The 26089-nt window shown below is 43.4% G+C and overlaps 2 long non-coding RNA genes across 2 annotated transcripts in view; one reads left to right on the forward strand and one right to left on the reverse strand.

The window, feature by feature from the left end:
• Nucleotides 1-20056, forward strand: part of LOC309533896 — a 395549-nt gene extending 375493 nt beyond the window's left edge. The window contains exons 3-4 of the long non-coding RNA XR_014220491.1: nt 19671-19797; nt 20002-20056. This is a non-coding gene — a long non-coding RNA (uncharacterized lncRNA). The remainder of the gene's footprint in view (nt 1-19670; nt 19798-20001) is intronic.
• A 1933-nt stretch (nt 20057-21989) lies between these two features.
• On the reverse strand, nt 21990-24053 carry LOC309533930. Its single transcript, XR_014220541.1, has 3 exons — nt 23158-24053; nt 22360-22419; nt 21990-22246 (listed from the first exon to the last, which is right to left on the reverse strand). It is a non-coding gene; the product is annotated as an uncharacterized lncRNA (long non-coding RNA).
• Between the last annotated feature and the right edge of the window lie 2036 nt (nt 24054-26089).

Genomic DNA, 26089 nt, shown 5'->3' on the forward strand with positions numbered 1-26089 from the left:
GGCCCACTCTGGCCCGGGCAAGTGAAGCAGGTTAACCCACAAAGTGATATGAATCATGCCCATGGGTGTCAGAGCCCTGGACAGCAGGCCTCAGGAATTTCCCATCATCCCAAAGGTCCCAAGGATGCTCACCTGGGTAGCCGTACCTGTCCAGACTGCCCATACTTTCCTGAGCTGAAAAGCCTTCTTCAGTTACTCCTATAAAGGTGTCCCTTCTACATGCTCACGTGCTAAAACTGAAATACAATCATATGGAATGATGCTATCAATAGCTAGCAGATTGTTTCTGTTTTTTTTCAAGTTATTGTTTTGTAAGAGGACATTTTCAAGGGAGCACAATCTTTTCATTTCCCCTTGCTTTTTTTTTAAAAAAAAATGACCACACTGTTGGAATTGGGGAGTTTAGGATTGCAATAAATAAGATAGATTTCTTCAAAGTTAGTAGCTGATATGCCCTGACAATGAGATATAGGCGTTTGCATGGAAAGTAAGACAGAAATCCTATCCTTTCTCTTTAGTGTGCTGAGTACTGAGATTTTGAATTTTTATTTTAACAAATTGATGTGGATGCTTGGACAGAGCTAGGGACTGCACTACCACACAACTTTTGTTAATAAGCTTTTAAACAGTTTCACTTTGCATAATATCAGCATAAACCATGCAATATCCCTGGATTTAAAGAGGTGCAGAGTTGTTAAGATGAAAGACGGATGGGGCCTTGATGGGTAGGGCAACTCAGCGCATAATGCTGGGATACCAGTAATGCAATATGAGTAAGGACAAATCTGTCAGTGTAATATCTATTATACATCCTTGCTGCTAAAATATCCCAAGGGGCTTGATTATTTATGTGCTTGCATAACTGAAACCCAGAGTGGCCCTTTCTGCATAATGTACCCTCAGACAATTCCGGCAAGTGCATTAATAGCCTTATTCACTGGAGTGCAGCTCAAAGTTAAAAACACATGCTTAAATTACTTTTGGTTTGTCAGGGGGATGCTTTCTGTTCATTTGGTTTCAAGCAGAGCTGAACCAGATAGGCCCAGTGAAACCCATATGTGTCACAGTTAGCCGTTTCTAATGACTTGAATCCAGATTCCTCGCTGAATCGAACAGTCATCTCATTAAACAAATGCCTTTGAGGAGGTTAGATTTCCTTCTCATATTACTTTAAAAATACCTTTGCATAATATAGCTTCTCCTTTTTCTTTATATTCTGCATGAGTTTCATTTAGCAAATGTGAACATTTGCAGTCTTTAATAGATAAAGCACCCTTCTCCCAAATCAGGTAGGGCATACCTGTTTGTTCCTTGCACAGAAATTCACCTTTGATTATGTTGCATGTGCACACACAAACACAATTGCTCATCTGGTTGATAACATGAAGGGGGAAAGCATGTAGGATGAGGCTGTGGGGGCACACGTTTGCCCTCTGCTCCTGATGATTCATGAGACCTCACAACCACTCACTTGCTTTGCGCGTACAGGCAGAGACCCCCTCAATGCAAGGCCGGCTCCCGCATGGAATAAAGACACATGGCACTGTGTTACGGGATTAAAACTGGCCATAACTCTATTTAAGATTCATATGTAGGGAGACCTTGGCTTAGGCCTTGGGCATTTATCCCTCCCAGTCCCCAGCCAGGGATCTGGGAGACATCAGAGTTATCCAGATTGAGTGGGGATTGGACTGGCTCTGGAGAATGTCTGTTGAAGCAGAAAGCCTGCCCCCCCCCCAATTTGCTGCAACATGGGGGAGACCAATGTCAGCCTCTCGGCATATGGCCAATGACTCCCCTCTCAACAACCCCTTTAATGGGGAACCCTGGGATTGCTGCTGGGGGGGCATGGGTCACCGCTTCACGCCCCCGCCCATTTTAGGGAGGAAAGACTAAAGGATTCCACCCAAGGCCTGAAACCACCAAAGTTGTTACATTTTGCTACAGGGAAGGCAAAACCTGCCAATGCAGGAAAATTCCTTTCCAGCCCTTTCTCCATCAGTTTTAAAAAATCCAAAAGACAATGGTGGTGCTAGTTCAGACCACTTGTAGAGCTTTACCCCATCAACTAGAAAAACAAAAGGTTGCGTGGGCAGGCTCATGCAAGGGATTTGTGCTAACTAAATTATTATTATTTTTAAATGGCCCCCGTTGTTATTTCACAAACCACATTTTTAAAAATCTGCTTAGTTCCAAAAGCAGTTTGTCTTGCAATACCAGGAGATGGAGCTGTTCCATTCAAGAAGAAGTGAGTCATCTTAGTTCAGTTGGTTAGAGCATGGTGCTGATAATGCCAAGGTTGCAGGTTCCAGCCCGGTATGGGAAAACTGCATATTACAGCATTGCAGGGGTTTGGACTAGATGATTTTCAGGGTCCCTTCCAACTCTACAGTTCTATGACCCTATGAAAAGGTACCTTGGAAGCTGCTGTAAACTAAATTAGACCATTGGCCATTGAGTTCAGTATTGTAACAACAACAACTTTATTATCAGTGTACAACCTGTGTACATTGAAATTAACTGAGCCTCCCCCCCCCAAACACTCAATCTCATTGCACTCTGTGTGCTTATCGCACAACACACCACCTCGCAAGTCAGTTGTGCTATGTTATTTTCCGTTCAACTGCCTAACAGCCCACGTATAGAAGTTGTTTTTTAGCCTGTTGGTATGACTGATTATATTTCTATATCTCCTGCCTGAGGGTAGAAGATTAAAGAGGTGCTGTCCAGAGTATGAGTCACACCTGAGAATTTTTCTCGCTCTCCTAAGGCAATGACCACTTGTGATGTCATCTAGCGGACTCAAGGGACAGCCCATGATAGAGACTTTCTGTCCATGGCTGTCAAGCCTACATACCACACTGTAATACAATATGAAAGGACACTTTCTATTGTGGACCGGTAAAAGGAGTTAATCAGTTGTTGTTTAACATTATTCTTTCGCAAGACCCTGAGGAAATGGAGTCTCTCTTGGGCCTTTCTGACCACCTGAGTTATGTTGATTTTCCAAGTGAGGTCCTCACTAAGGTAAACTCCCAGGAAATTAAAGGAGGAGACTCTCTCCCCACATCCCCCCCCCATATACAACGGGGCAGGTTCCCCTCTCTTCCTCCAGAAGTCCAACACCATCTCCTTTGTCTTACTAATATTTAGGTGCAAGTTATTCTCTAAGCACCATGTAGATACTTATTGTCTACAGTAGCTTACAGGAGCTCTGCAGGATTTCAGACTAGGATCACTCCATGCCTACCTGGAGATCTCAGGGTTTAAAACTGGGACCTTCACCATGTAAATCAGAAGCATTCCCACTGAGCAACAGCTAATGATCCTGTTTCTTAGTTCCAACCTTGTGTTCTAAGTGATGGCTCCAGGAAGGAAAATGCTCACATGAACCCAATGTAGCCCATATGGTGGAGCAGAGTCACCTGCCCGCACTGATGTAATTCCTGGTTCCCAGGAGAGGGCTGGGATGTGGTAGTGTTGTCTGGTATGCCTGTGCAGCCCTAGCCTCTCAATTAGCCAGCCCTGTCCAGGTAACCTGCAGTGACGTCAGTATTGGGATGAAGACTCCAGGGCAGGCATCCCCAAACTCGGCCCTCCAGAAGTTTTGGGACTACAATTCCCATCATCCCTGACCACTGGTCCTGTAGGGATGATGGGAGTTGTAGTCCCAAAACATCTGGAGGGCTGAGTTTGGGGATGCCTGCTCCAGGGCTTCATCCCACCCCACCCAACAGGTCAGTACTGTGCATTGACAATCACACTGAGGTGATGGTCAGCATTTGCTGATGTGTCTTTAGGCTTGTGGGCATTCACAAAACGTGAATGAATTCTGTGTGAATTCTGACAGTCTACCAGTTTTGAATATTCACGTAAAACATACGTGCTAGTTGCTTTCCCAGGCAGTCTCTTCTCTTCTCACATTTTTACCGTGCGAACCTTTATCAAACTCACTTCAAGACAGTCAACACTGGGAAATGAAAAGCGAAAATGTTCTCATTGTAACAATTCAAACAGAGTGACGCTATTATAATAACCAGGCAAGCTGAAGGCAGAAATTGGACTGATAAGCACTGACAGCTTCTTCTTTTAACACCAGATTAATATTTATACAGTTTCATGGGAGAGATTCGATTTAAAGGGGGGGGGGAAACAACTCGGCTGAAGAGAAAGGATCTCTCTTAGTAATCATGCTAGTGCAGCTTTGAAAGAAATAGCACTTCATTGAGTGAATTTAAACATCCATATTCTATGACAATTAACAACTGAGGGCTGTATCCTCTGGCCCTTTCCCCTGCCTTTCACTGCTTCCACAAAAGCTCAAGCAGTTCCAAAAGGTTCAAAGGAACTCACAGATTTTCTTCCACAACGCCCTCACCCATTCTCCCAATGTAGCAGCAGGAGATGGCAGCAGGTATTCCCAGACTCCTTTCCGGTTAGGGATGGGACTGCGACAATAAATTCTAGAATCCCTGCAGGAAAATGATGTTATTTGCTTACAGTGTTCTTCTCTGGGTCAAATTGGAATTCCTTGTATATGAGCCTGCCTGCCTAGTGCTCTGAACTGCATTGACACTGACTCAAGTGCCAGGAACCATGAGAAATTTTATTTTCCCAGGACACCTAGGTGCTTAGTATGGACACCTGCAAATTAAATGGAGACCATAGGAAGCTGCCTTCTACTGAGTCAGACCATTAGTCCACCTTAACCCAGTATTTTGTACAGCTATGGTTCCCAATTGCTGGTCTGCAGACCCCAGGGAGCCAGTGTAACCCACACAGGAGTCCATGGCCCCATTCACATAACAAAAACTACCATAGTGATATCATTTTTTTTCAAAAGCAGGAGGCTTTTCAAAAACAGGAGGTCTATAGAATATAAATAATTGGGAACCACTGGTGAATAGTATTGTGGGCAAAAGGGAAAAGCAGAAAAATCTCTGGGTACTTTGAAGTAGATTTACAAGGATTTCCAATTCTCAGTTATTATAAGTGGGCAACCAGAGGATTATAATCAACCTTCAAATGATTCTGTTGAAATGATGAAAGCTGGGATGGTATAGCCAGGAGGAAGAGGTGGTGGTGGTGGTTGCTGCTGCTGCTGTTCTGGGATGGCAGTTCTGGTACATAATGAATTCCTGACCTCAAGTATTTCTCAATTCCTTTGCACCAGCAGACAGATACCGGAGTTCTAGTATGAAAAAACATCAATCTCAAAGTGGACATTGCAGTCCTGAGGCCCATTCCTGATCTAAACTGACTAGTACAGCTCTCCAGGGTTTCAGTCACTGGACATGGAGATGCCAGGAACTGATCTTGGAACCTTCTGTATGCAACTCATGCAATGTCCCAGGACTCCATGTCATACCTAAATCAACTTGCCTTCCAAAATCCCAGACAAATGCATTGGTTAGCTCCCTAAAAGCTACGTCACTGAATTTGGGAAACTGGACTATTTTCAAATCTTGTCTAGTGATAGATTGAACATTTTCCAGTCTCATTAGCCTCCTGCTGGATGGCTGTTTTCACACCAGGTGAAATATTTTTGCATCTAATCAGGAAAATAAAATGACTGATAACATACCTTGTTTTAGAAAAAAATATATATGCAGCATCACATTACAGTGGTACCTCAGGTTACAAACACCTTGGGTTAGAAACACTTTGGGTTACAGACTCTACTAACCCGGAAGCAGTACCTCGGGTTAAGAATTTTACCTCAGGATCAGAACAGAAATTGCACGGCGGCAGCAGGAGGCCCCATTAGCTAAAGTGGTACCTCAGGTTAAGAATGGTTTCAGGTTAAGAATGACCTGCAGAACGAATTAAGTTCGTATCCAGAGGCTAAGAGGCTAAGAACCAATTTGCACAGGTATGTCAACCACTTGGTCACTCAAGCACTCAATGGCTTACAAAGAATATGTGAAGTGGTGGTTCCACTAAGAAGCATTTTGTCTTAGGTGACACCATAAAGGTAAAGGTAAAGGTACCCCTGCCCGAACGGGCCAGTCTTGACAGACTCTGGGGTTTGTGCGCCCATCTCACTCAAGAGGCCGGGGGCCAGCGCTGTCCGGAGACACTTCCGGGTCACGTGGCCAACGTGACAAAGCTGCATCTGGCGAGCCAGCGCAGCACACGGAACGCCTTTTACCTTCCCGCTGGTAAGCGGTACCTATTTATCTACTTGCACCCCGGGGTGCTTTCGAACTGCTAGGTTGGCAGGCACTGGGACCGAGCAGCGGGAGCGCACCCCGCCGCGGGGATTCGAACCACCGACCTTTCGATCGGCAAGCCCTAGGCGCTGAGGCTTTTACCCACAGTGCCACCCGCGTCCCTAGGTGACACCATAGTGAATGTTAATTTGTGGTGACTCTTCCCCACATGAGTCCTCCCTGAACGACGGAGGTAATGTTGTCACGTGTGAACTGGCCTTTGGACTGTGATTCTGCACTCAGAACAACCCTGTGCAGAGAACCACAACACTACACTTGTTTACTCAGAAGTAAGTAAGACTCACTAGGTTCAGTGGGAGTTACTCCCAGGTAACTGTAAATAGGATTGCAGCCTAAATTCCTTAGAAATCTTTGGGACTCCCAATGACAGCGAGAAGACTGTCTTCAGGATTGCAACCTACCTGTTGAACAGTTTTTGTTTTATTTTAAAGATTTACAGTGTAAGTCACCATGAGAAAAGCTCCTTGAAGCATCAGTTCAATGTGCTGCATCTATCTAAAAGATGAGAGAGCTGAATTCAAGTATTGCAAATGAAGTGGAAAAAAATAATGCAGAAAATATCATAATGCCACCGGTATAAATCAAAGAGGAATGCCCATCTTGAATACTAATTTGCAGATCTGTTTTTCTCTTCTTAAGAAGGATATCACAAATTGAAAATGTGCATAGAAGGGTAACCAAAATGATTACAGATGCATGAGACTTCTTAGCACAGAAAGAAGGCAGCAAAGAAGGATAGGGAAGTGTGAAAATGGTATAGAATAAGGAAAGGAGTCATTACTGTTTGTCAAATACTCAGCCCTGGGCCCAGTGTAGATGTTTTACTGGTCAGAAAAAAACACATAGCTTTTCTGTGCATTTAATCCATTTTTTTCTGCAGAATTCAGTATTCTTCATTGTCGAAGAAGGAGGAGGAGTTTGGATTTGATATCCCACTTTATCACTACCCAAAGGAGTCTCAAAGTGGCTAACATTCTCCTTTCCCTTCCTCCCCCACAACAAACACTCTGTGAGGTGAGTGAGGCTGAAAGACTTCAGAGAAGTGTGACTGGCCCAAGGTCACCCAGCAGCTGCATGTGGAGGAGCGGGGAAGCGAACCCGGTTCACCAGATTACGAGTCCACCGCTCTTAACCACTACACCACACTGGCTCTCAAGACAAGATGCCAAGCTAGATCAAGGGTGGGGGGCTGAATCTGGCCAATGGGTCTCTCCCCCACCCATTGACAGGTGGGTGGGACTGCCCACCTGCCAATCACATGACATTACCAATGACAGCAGGTTTAGCCCCCTAAGAGGCTTCCTAAGCACTTTGGGGAGGGCTTTGCAGGCACCACTGATCAGCTGATAGGCAGTGCTTTCAAACCCCCTCCTTAGCTGAGCCAGCTCATTCATTACCTACCCTACATATGACGTCATATATGACATCACAGAGCAGGTGGGCATAGTTGGATGAAATAGCCTTCCCTGACAGATTGGCAGGCCAGGCAGACTGAATTAGACATATGGGTCAGAGTTTCCCCACCCCTGGGCTAGACTGAAGAAGGCTTATGCTAGCAGTAGTTAGTCATTCTTCTCCATGTCTGATTAGGTAAACAATACATGAATAATTATGGTTTACGATCTCAGTATATAAACACAGCAAAAAGACTCCTGAGGGAATAAAAATCAAGGATGTATTGTTTCTCAATAATGGAGGCAAAACTGTTATGTTGGACTAGAGGAAAACTATGGTTGACCTTTATCAATTACAGTATTCAAATGACCTCTTTTAGACTTTTTGTGTGGAAGGACAACAAACCTGAGATGCTGGGAATTGAAGATTAGAAAAATATTACCTAGCAGAAGGAGAAACAGCTGGATACCATTTCAAATACTTTGAGGAAATCTTGTATTTACAACTGACAGACGGATAGGTGGAAGCCCTTTTTATTTTTATCTTTATCTTTTCCTTATATCTCTCCCCTCCTTTTGCTCTTGCTTCTGTTTTGATTCATTTTCTGTTGTTGCTGCTGTTGTAGCCCTCTATTCTGGTTTAAGGATTGAATTGCATACAGATTAAGGGATATGTGAGATGCAGGGAAGGGGAAATCTCCCAAGGTGGGAGACTGGGGGAAGAAAGGGAATCTGCTAGTTGAGAGCTTGGAGGGCTCACCTTTTTTCTGCCTGGGACAGAAGTTAAGATATACCTGTGAGAGAGGACTTTGATTTTTCCTTTTCCTTTTCCTTTTCTCTAGTTTCTTTTTTATTGTATTATGAAAACTCTTAATAAAATTTCATTTTTTAAAAAACCTCAGCAGCACCCTTTATGAGGGCAGAATTTGGCGCCCCCACCTCTCGCCTTCCATTCCACACAAGTCACTATGTCATAGTTGCAATTCCCTGCAGCACCTCCTAGACTCAGCACCCAGTATGGCAGAATGGTCGCACAGGCCCTTAATCCACCTCCGAAAGAATGAATTACTATTAGAATAAGGTTACCAGATTTCCCCCCCCAAAGAATCCGGGGACCCTTTTTTTTTTTTAAGGGAAAAAAAGTTTTTTAAAAAACCATTTTTTTAAAAAATAAGTAATATTTTATCTTCTGTGGTCTCCTCTGTCGCATGGTCTTCCTCAGGGCCCTGGCCTGCTCTCTTGGAGCACTAGCCACCATGGAGCAGGCTTGGGTCGGACCTGGGCTTGGCCACATGTCCTTGCCCTCCCGGTGCTCTTCTACCTCTCCTCCTCAGAGGCAGCGGCAGCGCAGCAAGGTCAGGGCTCCCTCTTTTTTCTCGTTCTTCTTTCTCTCTCTCTTCCTTCTCCTTCTTCTCTCCTCCTTCTCCCTGCATCGGCTCCGGGGTTTTTACTGGCCCTGGAGTGCTGCTGGGCAGTCGGCCGGGTGCTCTCGCTCCTGGCTCGATTTGGGTCACAGGGGGGTGTCAGCCATTCTCCCAGTTGATGTGCTGGGCGTCTCCGGTTCCCCTTCGGCAGAAGATCCCAGGTTTAATCCTCAACAGCTGAGAGAGGCCCCTCTGTAATGTCATTGCCAATCAGAGTAGATAATCCTCACTTAGATGGACCAATGGTCTGACTTGATATAAGACAGTTTCCTGTTTGCCTCTCTTGGGCATCTGACATTTCCACAAATAGAAATATTCACGAGGGAGGGATTTCATAGCTTTACCACTGCAAACACACTGTTAGTGAGCTGACAGCAAAGATAGTCTAAAATCTTATTAAGTTATTCTAGTATTTCCTTAAAAGCTCACTGTTTTTTTTAAAGGGATTTGAAAATCCACTTAGAAATGGTAAAATACTAATAAAAACACCTTTGCTTAGAATCTAGACTTTGAGTTACAGTAGTACAATTTGAAGAATTTCCCATATAAGTTGGACTACTATTAGGTAAGATGTGTAAAATGACTTGCAAACATTTTGTTGAGTAATCCTCTTTTTAAATTGGGGTGGGGGGATACAAGTAATCGAGAATTATGTTTATCCACTTGGGCAATCAATAAAGTGCATTACTGTACACATTGGGGCAGGGAAATTGCAGCTCCCTCTCAATCAATACACTTTAATTTCCAAATTTTATTATTCTAGCAACAGCTGCTTATTATAGATCTTTTCTAACTTTGTGGGGGTTTTTTTTAAAGCTAGAAATTGTAGCAAAAGTGTATAGTGAAAATAATGATGGCATTAAACAGAATACATTTAAAAGCACCAGGAAGACATTTGCCAGACACTGGGGTACTCTGGAGGAATGTGGAAAGTTTAGCCTTCATCCGAATATTGTCTCGGAGTGCGAACAACAGTTTGTTTTTCCTCTATATAAGTCAGTGGTGGTGGTGGCTAACCTGTGCCCCTTCAAATGTTGTAGAACTAAAACTCCCATCATCCCTGATGGGATGACCATCCATGCTGACTAAGGCTGAAGGGATTTGGACTCCAAAAATATCTGGAGAGCCAGTGTGGTGTAGTGGTTAAGAGCAGTGGACTCGTAATCTGGTGAACCGGGTTCACTTCCCGACTCCTCCACATGCAGCTGCTGGGTGACCTTGGGCAAGTCACACTTCTCTGAAGTCTCTCAGCCTCACTCACCTCACAGAGTGTTTGTTGTGGGGGAGGAAGGGAAAGGAGATTGTTAGCCGCTTTGAGACTCCTTAGGGTAGTGATAAAGTGGGATATCAAATCCAAACTCTTCTTCTTCTTCTTCTTCTTCAGGATAGCCACTTTTGACATAACTAAATAGCTACCAGTTACTGTGTGTTTGTGTTTGTGTGAGTGAGTGAGTGATGCTGAACGGGTTAATCCTGAGCCTGATATTGGATGGTCCAGCCTTGTATGCCAGACTCCAGGTGGATGTAAGGACAAAAAGGCTTGGCTCCTGAGCAGCACTCATGGAACTGGAGTTGGCAGAAGGAGCCTTTCCAACCTCTTCTACACCCTAAAGCATCTCAATAAGCCTTTGTAGAATCATAGAGTTGAAAGGGAGCTCAAGAGTCATCTAGTCCATCCCTCTGCAATGCAAGAATCTCAGCTAAAGCATCCATAGCAGATGGCCGTCCAACCTCTGCTTAAAATCCTCCAAGGAAGGAGAGTCCACGACCTCCTGAGGGAGAACATTCCACTGTTGAACAGCTCTTACCATCAGAAAGTTCTTCCCGATGTTCAGTTGGAATCTGCTTTCTTGTAACTTGAATCCATTGGTTCAAGTCCTGTGCTCCCGAGCAAGACATAACATTGACATTGGTGCTGACCTTTAAAGCCCTAAACGGCCTACCTGAAGGAGCATCTCCACCCCCATCGTTCTACCCAGACACTGAGGTCCAGTGCCGAGAGCCTTCTGGCAGTTCCCTCACTGCGAGAAGCCAAGTTTCAGGGAACCAGGCAGAGGGCCTTCTTGGTGGTGGCACCCACCCTGTGGAATGCCCTCCCACCAGATATCAAAGAGAAAAACAACTACTAGACTTTTAGGAGACATCTAAAGGCAGCCCTGTTTAGGGAAGCTTTTAATGTTTAATAGATTATTGTATTTTACTATTCTGTTGGAAGCCACCCAGAGTGGCTGGGGAAACCCAGCCAGATGGGCGGGTTATAAATAATATTTTTTATTAAATTATTATTATTGTTGTTGTGCCTTGACCAAAGGTTCAGGGTCTCTCCTACGTGGCGTGAACTGTGGTGGGGATATCTCTCAGATGAGGCAGAGGCACCTTCTGTGAATAAAGCTCAGAAGAGGGGGCCTTGGAGGCTGCAGAGATTAAAATTCACCATCCATCAACCCCTTTCTGTGTTTCTCAGGCGATGCTGTACACATTAAATAGCTTAAAATGCAGCAAGGTCATTTCCCAGGGCCAGCTCCAGGTTTTTAGGGGTGCTTGGGCACAGGATAACATTGGGGCTCTTGTCCCCCTGCTTTCCTTCATAAGGCGTGTTCCTCCCTCCCGACTTCACCCTTTTCAATTAAAACAAATCTTGACCAATATGGCAACCACCCCACTAGTTGTTTGGTTTCGTTTGAAACCCTCTCACTTTACCAAGCAGCTTGCCAGCCTTATTGGATCCATAAAGCGTTGCTACGAACAACATAAATTTGAATTTCTTCTGTCCGCTCAGAAATCTCAATTATCATTTAAGAGCAGTAAATTTACAGAGTTGATAATGAGCTTCTCAAAGGGAAACTCATTAGGATCATGCATCCGGATAAATCAGCGCTGGGTAGGCAAGATGACATTGCGCAAGAGAAGCAGATTTCAAAGACTGGAGTGTAGGAAAAAATGCACATAACGTTTCTTTTTCTTTTTATATATATACATTTTTATTAATTTTTCAACATATCATTTCCAACCATCATTTAACATAACTTCTTACCTTATACAACATTTTAGACTTCCGTCAACAACCTCTGAAGATTTTCCGTTCTTTATCACTTATTCTGCATTTCTTAATTTCTCTATTACTTTTAATTATCATTAACTAATAATTCTCTTCATAGTCTTCCTTGCAATATTTCATATAATCCTCCTTACAGAGCTTCTTGCAGTCCTACTAGCGTAATCTGTTTATTTCAATTGCTTTTCAAATAGTTCAAATTTTTACTCCAGTCTTCTAAGAATCTCTGGTCCCACAGGTTTCGAATCCTTCCTGTTAATTTATCTAAATCTGCATAGTCCATTAATTTCATTTGCCATTCTTCTTTGGTCGGTAATTCTTCTTGCTTCCCAAAATGCACATAACATTTCTATGTGTTTGATACAGTGGTACCTCGGGTTACACAAGCTTCAGATTACATACGCTTCAGGTTACAGACTCCGCTAACCCAGAAATATTACCTCGGGTTAAGAACTTTGTTTCAGGATGAGAACAGAAATCGTGCAGCGGCGGCGCAGCGGCAGCAGGAGGCCCCAATAGCTAAAGTGGTGCTTCAGGTTAAGAACAGTTTCAGGTTAAGAACGGACCTCCAGAACAAATTAAGCACTTAACCCGAGGTACCACTGTATATCCTGTGCCATGGCTCAAATTGCACAATAAGCCAGACACCAGATACTGAGCTGAACCATACTATACTATACTTTTGCTTACACTGCCTAGATCCTAAGCCAATCCTCTATTCACTGGAGGAGATTTTTTTGTAACGATCCAGGGTTCATCCCCTGCCTGGAAAACTACATCTAGCATGGCATTTGGGTACACTAGAAGGGAGGGGGCATTTGTAAATTCATGCTTTTTCTTTTCTTTTCACCAGTGGCGTAGCGTGGGTTGTCAGCACCCGGGGCAAGGCAAGTAATTTGCGTCCCCTAACCCTGAGTGAGCCAGATAGGGGCACAGAGCTGCGAGTGCGCCCCCCCAGATGTTGCGCCCGGTGCGGCCGGCCCCCCCTGCACCCACCACGCTACGCCACTGCTTTTCACTCCTTTTAAGGAACTCAGTCTATAGCCCATCTCCAGAAATCACCCTTTTCTCTGTAATATTATTTACACTGACGCTGATCACATTCTGCTTAAAATTCTGAATGCATAGAAGATTGTCAGATATGGTTAGTCATGTTGTTCCCAAGGCTGCTCTTTTCCTCAGCCAATTTCTATTTTGTAAATATTATAATGCTCAGAATCAGACAGTTTTGTTTTAATTTTCTGGATCCAACTGAGAGACTTGCAAAAGCCTTTCTTTAATAAATTTGCTTGTTTTTATTGCTATTTAATAATTTGTAACCACAATATGGGCAAATAAGGAACCCGAGAGAATAGATTTAATCACATCTTACTAATTCAACATCATATCAAATAGTGGACAGAAATCTTTAATACACTCTGTGTGCGCACACACGCATCTATGTATATCACACACACGCATTAGATAGGAAGTTAGTTCAGCGTATAGACTAAGCAAGACGTTTTTCAAAAAGTAAATAGTTTGCACTTATTGGAGACTAATGCTCCTGTTTCTTTGAACTTCATTTATTACTAACTCTTACTTTAAAAAAAAAGAATCTGAGCATTATTAGCCTATTTAATGATTTATTACACATGCCAAAAATTCAAATTCCTGACTCCAATTACAATACATTGTTTTTGGCAGAAGGTAACTGAAACCATCAACAGAATGTACAGAACAACCTTACATTTACAGAGCAAAATATCCTCTTGAATTATATAGCTAGCACATGGAACCTTACAAAAGGGCAATACGAGTGGACTCTCTGTGCCCTTACCACAGCCAGAAGACTGATACTGATGAACGGGAAAAATAAAAATGCAGCTCCCTTCTATGATTGGATTGAAGACTTATACAAACTTGCAACATATAAACAACTTGCATGTAAACGCAGACTTGCCATGGACAAATTCAATGATATTTGGAATCCATTCTTACGAATACTGTAATAGGTTAAGATCTGGCCTCAGTCCAGTATACCTGAAGGAACGTCTCCACCTCCATCATTCTACCTGGGCACTGAGGTCCAGCGCCGAGGGCCTTCTGGCAGTTCCCTCGCTGCGAGAAGCCAAGTTACAGGGAACCAGGCAGAGGGCCTTCTCGGTAGTGGCACCCACCTTGTGTAACACCCTCCCATCAGATGCCCACGAGAAAAATAACTACCAAGCTTTTAGAAGACATCTGAAGGCAGCCCTGTTTAGGGAAGCTTTTAATGTTTAATAGGTTATTGTATTTTAGTGTTTTGTTGGAAGCCGCCCAGAGTGGCTGGGGAAACCCAGCCAGATGGGCGGGGTATAAATAATAAATTATTATTATTATCATCTGGTGAAGTACAATAAAAACCTTGCAAAATATACAATTTTGGGTTCTGGGGCAATCCACCTGGGGGTGTGTGATCTACCTGGGGTGTGTGATCAGCACGGCGGCAATCACGTCTGGGTGGTGTGATCCGGCGCAGCAGTGATCACACCCAGGGGAGATTTTGTCACCCCCCTCAGGGATGACACCCAGGGTGGACCGCCCCCATTGCCCCCTCCCTCCCCCCTCCCTCCCCCCCACCCCCGTTTTCATTTTTGCACAGGATCTCTTCTTTTTCTCTCTTTTTTGTTTGCATCACACCATGTCTGGTGCACATATAATTATGTACTTTTTGAACTTTCAATAAACCGTGTCCTCCCTAAAAGAGGGCACGTGTTGTGGTGAGACCTGGAGACTGACCTTCTTGTTGTGGGTGGGTCTATTGGATAGCCACAACACCCAATTGGTAGGTCCCTTGTTGCTGGGTGTAATCTGGCTAATGGGGCGCAGTCTAAATGGATCGAGGGACCTATATAAACCCATGCACGTGCCCCAGAGCTTCCTCTTTCAGCTCGTGCATCGAAACACCTTCCCACCTCTCCCTAATTTTAGGGAATTTTGCGATTGACCTTGCTATGCCCTTGTGTGTTGTCTGTCGTTGGGACAGGGGCACGGCAGGAATTTTCCCCACTTGGCTGAATGGCTGTTGCCATTTGGGTTTCGCCTGTTTCACCTGTCACTTAGCAAATTGTCACAACTTGTAAGGTTGCGGATGGGTACTGGTTCATGTGATAGGGATGGAAGAACGGTCTCGCCATCTCTGTGTGAAGTGACTCAAGTTGGTTTGGTCAACCTCTGAGAGGTTGAGTCCAGGGGAGCATCTGGGGGAGTCAACAGAGTCTGTTCCCGGGCTTTTCATCTACCTCAGGTGTTCACCCTTGGCTGACCTATGCTGGTGCCCTGGGTCAGTGCTCCCTGCAAGGGTGTAGGGAGCTAGTCAAACCAGAGCCTATGCAACCACTCACTTTTCTGTAATCAATAAAGTTGTGGCCTAAATTCTGCCAAAAACCAAAACTAAAATTTGGATCAAGTGTGAATTTATTTAGGGGGGAGGTCTCTGGATCTGAACACGCAAAGATGTTTAAAGAAAAACAACAACACAATACATTGTTTTCATCATGACTAACTCCCACTATGTGAGAAAGGCATATCTCCATTTTGCATATCAGTAATGAAGAGGAAGGTATGTGTCTGTAAACATACAATAATCGTGCCAATGTGTGCCCTTGTGGCTTTACACATTTTTTCCATCATATGCTTTACGGACCTCAGCGTGCAGGATCCTCTCACCTAAGGCATAGTTATTTGCACTCAGGTGCACAGTGAAGGAGCAAGCTGTTGGATAGCTGTAAGGTGTGGAAGAGTCGCTTGTTAAAGTCAGCCTTAGAGTGGTACTGCATTGCAAAATGTCAGGCACGATAGCAATGCACCCAGCTGAGAGTTAGCAGGGGGTTGCAGAGAAGACTCTACAGAATGCGCCATATGGAGAGCTCCTCCTCCAAAACATGACTTAATATAAATACATTGCAATTAAAAGCCTCCACTGTAGAAAACATGGGGTAGATAAAACCCTCCAAAGAATACAAGAACTTTCAGATCTCTGATGCAAATTAAGAGATGTCCTGAAAACCAGTCTTTAAAGAATGCATGTAGGTCATGTTTACAAATCAAAGAAAGTCTAGAAAATAATCAAATATGTAGATGTTTGGGCTGCTTTTTGCTTGTTTTGTTTGTTGCAAATGGTTGATCAATTTAGAACACTGTGTTTCAGTAAGGACTATTTACACTCCGCTAACCCAGAATTAGTGCTTAAGGTTAAGAACTTTGCTTCAGGATAAGAACAGAAATTGGGCTCCGGTGGCACGGCAGCAGCAGGAGGCCCCATTAGCTAAAGTGGTGCTTCAGGTTAAGAACAGTTTCAGGTTAAGTACGGACTTCCAGAACGTGTTAAGTACTTAACCCGAGGTACCACTGTATACGCTATTATTATTATTATTATTATTATTATTATTACAATCAAATACCGTTCAGATTTTTGCACTTAATTTATTTATTATTAATGTTGCAATACATATATGAAATCAATACATATTGATACATATACATATACATATACATATACATATACATATACATATACATATACATATACATTATATTCGTAAATTCACATTTTCACATTTCATTATGTACCAACATTTATCATTTCTTATTTCTTGCCCTGTGTCTTCCCTGCACCCGTGCGTGGCTTCCTTGTTATTATTTTGTAACTTTATTATTGAGATTTAATCTTGTATCTTAATAATTAAACACTCAATCTTATATATCTGATTAACCTAACTTTGTGAAATTAGTCTATACATATCAATAAATTCTTCTTGGAGCACCTTTTGGTCATGTATTCTTCTACACATTGCCATTCCTGTTTGAGATTTTGATTAGATTGCATTCTAATTGTTGCCGTCATTTTTGCTAATTCAATCATTTCAAAAAAATTATATTGCCAAGCTTTCAATGTTGGTACTTATTCTGATTTCCAATTTTTTGCAATCAATAACCTCTCTTGTGTAGGAGATGGTGATGAAATAAACACAGTGCTACCCAAAATCTCAAGTGGATCTTGGGAGGGCTGAGAGAAGCCCCTGTTTCTGAGAAATTTAAATGAGGGACTGAATTCAATTAACCCAGAGCAGTAGTAGAAACCAGCATAAAGTCTCCTTCTTGAACAAGAGGGGTTTTCTCCCTTCTATTCTGCCTGAAAACTACCATGCCTCCCCCAAATCCAGAGATCTTTCCATCTGGCAAACAGAAATATTTGCGCTGAGAGAACGGTCAGACAAGCACAACATTGAATTCCTCCCTTAACTCCCCCACCTCAAATGTGCAACCATGATCTCCCCAAGGACACCTCCCCTTTTCATCTTTCCTCCTCATAAATGCTTTAGCCAGTTCTAGTGAGAGCCAGTGTTGGGTACAGCCTGGGCTACAGAACTGGGACCTGGGAGACCTGGGTTCAAATCATCACTCAGCCATGAAGCTCACTGGGTGACCTTGGGCCAATCACTGTCTCTCAGCCTAACCTGTGTCACAGGGATGTTGTGAGGACAAAATGGGGCAGGGAGAGAGCCATGTGTGGCACCTTTGAGGAAAGACAGGGTGCCAGTGTTAACATAAATCAATGAACTCCCAAGCAGTCCAAAATTTGGGCAAGGGGGGCAAACCTTGCTGGACCACAAGCTTAATATGAGTCAACAATGTGATGTGGCAACAAAAAACCTAATGCTATTCTAGGCTGCATCAACAGACGTCTAGTGTCCAGATCAAGGGAAGTAATAGTACCACTCTGTTCTGCTTTGGTCAGACCACACTTGGAATACTGTGTCCAGTTCTGGGCACCACAATTTAAGGAGGGTGTTGAAGGATTAGCCTGGAAAAGAGGAGACTGAGAGGAGATCTGATAGCCATCTTCAGATATCTTAAGGGCTGTCTCACAGACGAGGGAGGATGGTTGTTTTTTCCTGCTCTGAAGGGTAGGACTTGAACCCGTGGCTTCAAGTTACAAGAAAAGAGATTCCGACTAAACATTTGTAAAAACTCTGGCAGTAAGATCTGTTTGGCAGTCGAACAGACTCCCACAAGAAGTAGTGGACTCTCCTTCCTTGACAGGTTTTTAAGCAGAGGTTGGCTGGCCATCTGCTATGGATGCTTTTGCTGAAATTCCTGCATTGAAGGGGGTTGGACTAGATGACCCTTACGACTCTAATATTTTATGATTCTATGAAGTTGAGCTGAATTAATGACAGTCATCCACCAGTTCATATTCAAAACTGCTTCCCACCCCAATCCCTTACTGATTACTATAGATAAATAACAAATTAAAGTAGACAAATAACTTACAAGAAGGATCAATAAATGTGCCACCCATTGTCTATAAACCTTTATCATAATCACATCAGACTTCCTTTGGTGAATGAAATAAAAGGGTTTCAACCAGTTTTTAATAGCCAATAATCAAATCTAGAGCTTGGGGTTCCTTTAAACAAAGCTTAAATCAACTCCCCAGAGGTTCAGTCTCCAGGGGTTCAGTGCCTGGCACCCAGAAACTCATGACAAAGTGGAGACTGGCGCCCACAAACTCATAACATTTCACTTCCATGCAGCCTAAGGAAAGCTGTTTATTGGCAGAACACACTAGGCAGAAACTCAAAGAAACAGGGGGATGAGGAGGTCTAAGGGTGAAGTCCTGCTCCTGTCCTTCATAATACTGGACAGATCACTACAGGGTGTTGAGAGGGGTTATTTTTAACTCTTAAGTGAGAAACAGCAGCCGTCATCTAGGCCAGAAGTGTTTTCCCTTGGTGACCCCTCCATGTTGAAAAGTGTGTGTGTGTTTGCAAGGTGTTTCTTGTCCTGTCCAGAAATGCACCGTGCTGGATGAAGCCAGCTCTAGATCTTTTCTAAATAAATTGAATAAAACCACTTAACCCACTGAAAGATATATTTGAAAAATAAATATTAAGGGGAACAACGCCCATTGTTAAGCAAGGTAGCTAAAGTAATGGGGTCATGTTTTCCACTGTGACACATCCCCTGCTGATTGGTTGGCCGAGAACTTTGGGCAGAGCATCTATTTGAGTTTAGTGAGTGAGAGAGGTGAATTGTGAGAGGTGAATTGTTTAGTGAGAGAATTGTGGTTTTGGAGAAAATGAAACTTCCATCAGCTCATCTGTAAGTAGGATCTCTTATTCTTCTCCCTGTTTCTTTAGCTGTTCCTTAAGATTTAGAAACATAGGGAACCAGGTCATGGTTAGATTAATTTTTAAAGATTGTCCTCAGGGCCACCTTAGATGCTTTGAGGGAAATGGCTTGCAGTGCAGGGATAGAGAGTATCGAGGAAATAACTATAATCCATTTTGCGACCTTCTTCCTTTTCTTCCCTAGATCCCACTGTCTGCACAGGATGAGAGAGCTGCCGGCCTCCTGTTGCCGTGCCATCAAAATCCATCCCCTGGACCGTTTGGAGGAAGAAAGTGTGGTGGTAGATGGAAGAAAGATTAAAGTGCGAACAATTTATGCAAGACCGAGAGACCAGGGGATGGATGCCACCAGATGTTCCAGTCTGCGCAGGATGAGAGAGCTGCTGGCCTCCTGTTGCCGCTCGATCAAAATCCATCCCCTGGACTGTATGAGGCAAGAAAGTGTAATCGTGGACGGGAGGAAAATTAAACTGAGAACCATCTATGTGAGGCCGAAGGACCAGGGGATGGATGCCACCAGTGATTCCACCAGTGGTGAGTGTTGATCTTTGTTCACGAAGAACAGGGAGGCCAGAGAGAATCTGGCTGGCTGGCTGGGGCGGGGGGGAGGCAGCTCCCTGATTTAAGAAGAGTTTAGGGTTTGGATGAGGAAGGGAGAGTAATGCGGGCCACTTGGAGATCCTTGCAGTAATAATAAATGAAAATATTAAGAATCTTTTCTCTTCTTTTCTCTTCCAGGCAGCGGCAACAATGAGGCCAGCAGCTCAAGCTGAGCTCTTCCCACCAAGGCCCAGTTTTCCCCTTCCCTAATTAATTTTTTCTTCTTCTAATAAAGATTGTATTATAAATATGCTGGTCTTTGGTCACTTTTTTTTAACCTTGACGGTTCTTTTCCCTAACAGTATGAATGCATCTACAGCAGCAAGAATGTTACTTGCCCAAAAATGGAAAGAAGAAGAAGTCCCAGCAAAAGAAGAATGGATACCAAAACTTATGGAATATGCAGAAATGGCAAATCTTACCGGAAAAATTAGAAATCAAGATAACAAACTTTTTATATATTTTTATTAAAACAAGAGGGAGAAGAGTATCAATTAAAAGAATTTAAGGAATTATCAGGCAATTTAACAACATGGATATCATATCATCATTTGAACCAATTATTTAAGAAAGATAGGATACAAGGGTTTGGGGAAGAAATATCACAACTGGAGAGAGATCTCTTGGAATGTAATGTAAAAGTGCTGTCTAAAATGTATAAGACATTATTGGAATGGGACACAAAGGATGAGGAAGTAAATTCCTCAATGATACATTGGGCAATAGATATTGGTTATAATATAGAAAAGAAAGCATGGGAACGATTGTGGAATAGGAATATAAAACTCACAGCATGAAAGAAAATTATATGAAAATGTTATATTGATGGTACCTAAATGGCAAAAATGTATAAATAAAAATCAAATAAGTATTGGAAGTGTAAAGAGAAAAAAGGTTATTTTTATCATATGTGGTGGTCTTGCAGTGAGGTTAAAGCTTACTGGGAAATGATATATAATGAATTGAAAACGATCTTTAAAATAATGTTTGCAAAGAAAACCAGGAGCTTTCCTTTTGGGAATTATAGGGACAGAACTACCCAAACTGTATAGAAATTTATTCATGTATGCAAGTGGTTTATTGAATATTTAGAAATAAACTATAAACAGATAAGAAGATTGGCAGGATTATTGTAATAACCTGCAGTTTTATAAGAGTATATATTTAAAGAAGATGAATGAATGAGCAAAAAAAATTAATTTGGATAGACAGAAAATATAAGAAACAAATTTAAGGAATTGCAGAAAGAGGGTTTTGAAATGTTAAGATGATTGTAAAATGATTGAAATTTATGAAATTGAAAATCATAAAAAATTTAAAAAGGAATGAGGCACAACAGAGACTGCAGTTTCTTTTTGATGTATGGTTTGCATAAAACAGAAAACCATAAATAATATATATATAAGAAAGAGAAAGGCAGGGCATTCCTGTCAGCATTCACCTGCTCCCACCCACCTTGCCCCTCTTTCTCCTTAAGCAGCAGTGATGCTACTGCCAGGAAACTAGCAGCTAAGGTACCTCTTCTACCAAGCTCTTTTATTCATTTTATTACATTATTTTGCCACCTTTCTCTCCAAGGAGTCCAAGATGGCATCCATGGTTCTCCTCCCCCTCCTCATTTAATTCCCATAACAACCCTTGGAAGTAGGTTAGGTTAGACTCATTAAACTCCTAGAATCGTAGAGTTGGAAGGAACCCAAAGGTCATCTAGTCCAACCCCCTGCAAGGCAGGCACCTAAGCCAAAGCATCATCATCATCATCACCATCATCATTTTTTATTTGTATGCCACCTTTCCACAGTTAAAAACACACACACTCAAGGCAGCTTACAGCTTAATTACATAATTACAAAAGTCATAAACAATAAATAAACCACATAAAAAATACACAACCAAATGGGAAACAATTTCCACATAAAGTCTAAAACGAAGAATACAGCATTAATATCACAGTTTAAAATGGCATAGGTAGAAAAATAACAGCATTTCAAAAATTATTTTTTTAAAAGGAGCCCTCTCTGTCCAGCAGCAGCAGCGGCAGCAGTCCTTTATAGTGCCCATCAGGTCCTGCCCTGGGCCAGGTGGTGAGTGGCAGGATTGGGGCCCTCAGGTGCTGAGCAGGGGAGTCCTCCTGGGTGGTAGCCGCAGCAGCAGTTCTTATTGGCCTGTCAGGCCCCGCCCTAGGCCAGGAGTTGAGTGGCAGGACTGGGGCCCTCAGACGGCTATCGAACCTCTGGTTAACCCAATACCCCTTTATCTGATCTTCTAAGTCACTATCAGAATAATCAGACATACTGGGGTCTCTGATGAATCCAAAAAATCTCTCCTGGACTCACGTCCGCGTTTCCTGGTCCGGCGGGATCTCTTCTTCCTGCGCTGTGACCTATGAGATTCAGGACACAAGGAACTGTCAGAAAAACTAGTGGCGGGAGACCTACCTCTGCGCCAAACCATCTGAGAACGGCGATGAGAAGAACAAGATTTTGCTATGCGCACCTCAGCCTGCTCCAAGCACTGCCTTAAACGGGCAATAGTTCTGTCCCTGTTGTCCCTTCCCTAGTGACCAAGAAAAGGAATATTTGTTATGTTGTAAACAAAATCTGCCATTTTTCCTTATGGGGTATGCAAGAGCCTGCATAGAGTCTTTAAGTGGGTTCCCTATTGGTAGGAGAAAATAACAGAGGCCAACCAGAGAATATTGAGAAGCAAAGCGGCTAGTAAGCCTGATCTTTATTAAACGGTTGCAACAGGGTGCTCCCTTCACACACAGGAGGACGGAGGAGGACCCAGAACAAAGGTGTGCCTGCCCTTATATAGACATTTTAAATTCCCTGCCCTGGAGCTCAAGACTACCCCTCCATACATCATACAATCATCACAGAAGGGGTGTAACCCAAAACCACTCCACACAAACATCATACCTACATCACAGAAAAGGTGGTCTACAACAGAAATTTGAATGCTGTTGTTTTTCCTGTCTGCTGGGTTATCTAATAATGCCTTATCTGATTGCCTTTCCTGGTAGTCTGGCCATTCCCTTGAAATGGTGATTACCCAATTCCTGAGACAATTCCCTCACACCCTCCCTCCTTGCAGAGAAAACATTTGGGCGGTTTGGGAGTCAAAATAGTTTCACGTCGGTCTTCCTGTGCTGCTCCAGACATGTGGTCCCCACATCCATCTACATGCTTGGCTGGTAAACCTATGAACATTTATTATATATATATAAGACCTTACATTTTTTATTACAGTTAGAAGAGGAATAATCAGGGGAGAAAGGGGGGAAGGACTCACCCAACGTCTGGAGGAGAGAGCTGACCGCTTGATGGTGGCCACAAGGCTTCCAGATGCGGTCGGAGAGCCAACCAATGTTGCCTTCATGCCTCCAATAGAAACACTCTTTGTGGTGGTACACTTCCTCCCTGAAGAGAGCGCCCTCTTCTTAATCTTTTTAGTGACCTGCACAGCTCAGCTAGGAGCGCCCCTTACGTGTGTGAGGTGGAGAAATGACCCCTTGTTGTTCGGTTCTGCTAGCAGGCAGCATGATGGTGCTAATATTGTTGCTACTGTTACTAGTACAATATATTGTTGTTGTTTAGTCGTTTAGTTGTGTCCGACTTTTCGTGACCCCATGGACCAGAGCACGCCAGGCACTCCTGTCTTCCACCGCCTCCCGCAGTTTGGTCAAACTCATCCTGGTAGCTTTGAGAACACCGTCCAACCATCTCGTCCTTTGTCGTCCCCTTCTCCTTGTGCCCTCAATCTTTCCCAACATCAGGGTCTTTTCCAGGGAGTCTTCTCTTCTCATGAGGTGGCCAAAGTATTGGAGCCTCAGCTTCACGATCTGTCCTTCCAGTGAGCACTCAGGGCTGATTTCCTTAAGAATGGATAGGTTTGATCTTCTTGCAGTCCATGGGATTCTCAAGAGTCTCCTCCAGCACCATAATTCAAAAGCATCAATTCTTCAGGGATCAGCCTTCTTTATGGTCCAGCTCTCACTTCCATACATCACTACTAGTACAATATTAATATTATCATAATAAGGAAAAGGACTGAAAAAATTAGGAAGTGATATAGTAAAGAATTAGAAGGAAGAGCCACAGAGCCGCAGAATATAAGCCTGCGCTTAGGGAAAGCTGTGAATATAAAACAGAAACCGTTACCATCTGAATGTGTGCACATTCTTAGAAGCCAACGGAAACCTCCCAGGTGGGAGGGAAATTCTTTAAAGGGGCACACCATACCCAGGCCCGACAAGCATAGTCAATTATAGCAGCTAAAGATTCCATGCTGGGACAGCACAGACGAGATGACTGTGAAACAATTCAGATATAAATTGTGCAGGTAGAACTGCAGGAAGGGACCCCAAGAATCATCCAGTCCAACCCCCTGCAATGCAGAAATATCCCACTACCCCAACATAAGGATCCAACATGCAACCATGGCCCCATCAGCATCATGTTTTAATCAGCTGAGCTGACCAGGCGCCGAAGAAGAGAATACATAAATGCAAACTCCCACATAAAGAGTACTATAGATCACGTGCAAACTAACCATACATTGTAACCCCCCATGTGTGCACATGCCTATGACCTCATGACTAATGAATAACTAATTAACAGTATCCTTCCCTCGTTTTACTGAAAACAAGGTTAGAAGGGACTCTGGGTCATCTAGCCCAGCCCCCCATATACCAATACCAAAATAGATTAGCCCAGAGACCTCTGGCCTCCTTTAAATCTGAGGAGTGGACCAGAGGGAAGCCTGCTTCGGCTGAATTGGTCCTACTTGGGCCAGCGAGGAGGCCAGGGGAGAATTAGCTGTGGGGTCTCAGAGCGGGCAATCTTCATAAAAGGGGAAGGGGAGGGAAGAGAAGGGAAATAAAAGATCAGGCTGAATTCAAATTAAAGGCCAGGTGTAATAGCTCTGTCTTACAGGCCCGAGGGAAGGAGGTTAAATCCTGAAGGGGGTTAGTCTCCTGGGACAGAGCATTCCACCAGGTTGGAGCCATCACTGAAAAGGCCCTGGCCCTGGTGGAGGATAGTCTGACTTCCTTAGGGCCCAGGACCTCTAAACTATGGTTATTCATGGACCTTAAGGTCCTCTGCAGGGCATACCAGGAGAGGCGGTCCCATAAATACGAGGGCCCTAAACATCTGGAAGAACTTCCTGGCCGGAAGAGCTGTTTGACAGTGTAATGGACTCCCTTGGGACTCTCCTTCCTTGGAGGTTCTTAAGCAGATGCTGGAAGGCCATCTGTCAGGGATGCTTTAGCTGAGATGTCTGTATTTCATGGGGCTGGGCTAGATGACCCTGGGTACCTTCCAACTCTACAATCCTATGAAATATCTCTGTCCACAAGTGCAAAAACAGAAAGCGAGAGAAGTGCTCCAGAGACTCCTGCAGGCAAAACCTGCTTTCCGTCTCCACAGCCTGTTCTTCTGCAAATGTTCCCTTCCTGCTTTGCTTTTTGGTATCCTGCATGCATTCCTCTGACATGCACAATGCTTCCTATCCTCACAGTGCCTATAAAATCCAGGGCCCATAAAAGCCAGGGTCTAATAATAAATGAGCACATTATGGTGTGAGCCGAGTGCTGGGAACGCAATGAAAAGCGACTCTTCTAACAACCGCCTGCCATGTAACTTTCCTACATGTTCCACGCCTACTGATCCCAGGTACCTGCCTGAAGTTATTCTTAACAAATCAAGCTTGTCTCCTGGAGTTATATTAGGGATGCAACATAGGTTGCCTAATGTACAAGTGAAATGTTACTCTGTCCCTATTGTTTGCAGGTGCCGTAAATGCCATAACTTCTCTCTTTGCTTTTATTATTTCCCAACCTTTCTTCTGTCCCCTAATCATAAACCTCTCCCGGCTTTTAGAAAATGCCATTCTGCCTTTCAAGCCAGTACAATAGGTCACATCAGGTAGAGCTGAACCAGCAAAGGGATCATTATAGCAAAAGTTATAATGTGACTCAACGCCACCCAAGGATTCTTATACATTTTTATTTTTATTTTTTTAAAAAAATGTCAACTTGATGAGCTCAACCTGGGAGAGCGTTTAACCCTCTTCAAATCATTTCTGAACAATGTCGTGCAGGTGGTATTGTGGAAGCACATAAGGAAAGGAATCCCCGTGGGGAAGCTTTGAAATTTGTCAACAAGCAAAGCTGTATCAGTATTTCAGTTTATACCTTTTGCATCCCTTCCTGCGTTCCCTT

Source organism: Podarcis vaucheri (genome assembly GCF_965113315.1).
Source record: "Podarcis vaucheri genome assembly, chromosome: 6".
Classification (NCBI taxonomy): domain Eukaryota; kingdom Metazoa; phylum Chordata; class Lepidosauria; order Squamata; family Lacertidae; genus Podarcis; species Podarcis vaucheri.